The sequence below is a fragment of the Sarcophilus harrisii genome, chromosome 2, assembly GCF_902635505.1.
Source record: "Sarcophilus harrisii chromosome 2, mSarHar1.11, whole genome shotgun sequence".
NCBI lineage: Eukaryota > Metazoa > Chordata > Mammalia > Dasyuromorphia > Dasyuridae > Sarcophilus > Sarcophilus harrisii.
The window spans coordinates 251,247,419-251,249,999 of NC_045427.1; the positions used below are offsets into that span (position 1 = coordinate 251,247,419).

The following is a 2,581-nucleotide window of genomic DNA, read 5'->3' on the forward strand; positions in this document are numbered from 1 at the left end:
ATGGATCATTATGGGATCTTTCTGCCCCAGTCATGTACAGACAGACCTGGGAAAGAATTCAGAGTGTGCTAGTTCCATCCAGGGCCAGTCCTGCCATGTGCCAGCACCAACTTGCACACACACATTCTCTGTGCACTGTGTCGTGGAGTGATTTCTTCACGATCTCATAGCTAGTCAGTCTCACACTACTTCAAATACCTCCCCAAAAAAGGTTCAAATTCAAACCCAGATTTCATAGAAAAATTGTCTAAAGCAGGTTTTTTCTTTAGCCACGCCAGGCATTTCATTATATTTTGGGAGGGAAAAAAGTGAAAATTCTTCAACTCTCCACACTGTGGTCTTTACATCCTGGAACTACCTCTAGGGAAATCTTTGCCTTTTTGCTGGTTTCACTAGTTGTGCCATAAAAGAGATTATGCAATATCTTGAAGACAACATGAAGAAATTCAGCTTGGTCTTCATTTCCATAATTATAAGATGAACTGACAGTTGCTCAAACTTCAAACCATCAGACATGGTTGAAACCATTTGCTGGAGCTCTTCCTCTTGACACTGAAGTACTCTGACTGGCACTTGTGATGTTTTGCTTTCTCTCTCTAATTTTGTCCTTTATAAGTTTTATTAGTGAAGCTATGGTATAAAATTCAGCTTCTTCCAGCACCTTCCCCTCAGCAAAGTCCTTATTAATGACCAATAGTTCAGGACGGTCCAAAATAGGTGGGATCTCTGTCTATTAAATAGGTACCTGTTTCATCTTTGTCTGAGTCCAAGTCCGAATGTCCCTGGCATAGGCGGTGCAGGAAGGATTTCGGTCTGGCTCAGTGTCTGCGGGTTGGTTAAAATGTAGATGCGGCCCATGTTGAGCTGGACCTAAGGAGCTGCCTCTTGTAGTCTGCTCCCCGAGTGCCAGGCACAAATCCAAAGCCTCAGCTCCAATACAAGCCGCACTGGACCCCCACCCCTAGAGCAGCACCAAGAAACAGGAGCACCTCCCCATAATCCAAGCCCTCTGACTGGGCCTTGCACAAAGCTCGGAGCGCTTGGCTTTCTCAGGCTGGACTCTCTCTCCTATTTATGACTAGCTTCTTTTTATGTTTGCCTGTTTGTAATAACCTGTTTCTTAGTGTTAACTATATATTAGAATCTGGCTCTGCTCCCACTGTGTGAGGAATTATTTGTGTTCTTTTTTTCAGAGCTCTATCTGGAAATGCTTGACTTTTGATTCTGCCAGTGTGCAATGATGCATGGCTAGTGGGTTTATGCCTTAATTTTTTACTTCTAAGCTAGAACCTGGGCTTCGTGTTCCACTGCTGCCACAAAATCTCCCACTCCCTGAGGTCCTGGAAATGTACCATTGATTATTCTCTCTCAGTCACAAGCATCAGTTTTCCCCTTTACCCAAGAATCAAAACAAGGGACTTTGTTCTCCTACAAGTGAACACAGCCAATTCTCTCCATCCAGGAATTACAAGCAGAACTCTCACTCCCCTCCATAATCACACTTATCAACTTGTGCTTTCTTCTCCTTGACAGCTACCACAACCTAGGAAGCCTGTCTTTCTCCTTATAAGTCATTTGACACCTCACCATCCTTAGGGTGAAAGTTCCCAGAGCCAAGGCCCTGATGAAGCACTGTCCATGAGACTTACTGTTGATTGATGAGACATTATTACACTTCACTTCCATCCAGATCATCACCTTGATAGGTCAGAGTTTTCTTATCATTCTCCCAAACTGTCTTAGTCTGGGCAACTGCTTTACTTTGACCTTATTATTTCTGCACTCTACAATTCAATTTGAGGCATTATTTTATGTTATTTGGAGGGGAGTTTAAAAGAATCAGATTATTGCCTGCCTTATTTTGACATTATTGCACAATCCATAAATTACCAACTCACTAGTTGCTTGTTTCTTAACCTGTAAAATAAAAATTATCCAAGATTTCATCTATTATTTATTGCTATGATAATTAATAATGATGAAGATAATTGTGGAAATATGTATAAAAGAATTGCACATGTTTAACATATTGGATTACTTGCTTCTGAGGAAGGGAGAGAAAGGAGAGGAGGAGAGGGAAAATTTGGAACAGAAGGATTTTCAAGAGTGAATGTTGAAAATTATCTATGGATATGTTTTGAAAATATAAAGCTTTAATTAATAAAAAAAAACAAGGAAAAATATGTAGAGATAGCTATCTATAGTTTTTAATTCCACTCAAAGTACATGGTGATCTGTATACAAAGCTCAGACATCAGTTTCAGTAACCTTAAGTAAAATGTGAATATAAGCCAGAATTTTATAGAACACAGAGGGAAAGATAAAGGTGTACCAAATGAAATAATTTACCCCAAGTTTCATATGGACTATTGGAGAATGAAGTACAACAACTATCCAACTAGCTTGCTCATCCCCCAAATGGAATCTTGTCTTCAGAGACGTAATTAGCTGCATAGCTTTGGCCAAAACATTTCCACTTCTCCAAAATTAACTGCTAAAAGCTTACTTCAAGACCCCTAATGGACTGGCAACAAGTAACATATCTGCAAATAAGTAAGAGAAGGGGAAAGATAAGATCACA

At 40.1% G+C, this 2,581-nt stretch overlaps 1 pseudogene; it reads right to left on the reverse strand.

Annotated features, from left to right (window-relative positions):
- Nucleotides 1–319: 319 nt before the first annotated feature.
- On the reverse strand, nucleotides 320–1,695 carry LOC100926866 (annotated as a pseudogene).
- Nucleotides 1,696–2,581: the final 886 nt, after the last annotated feature.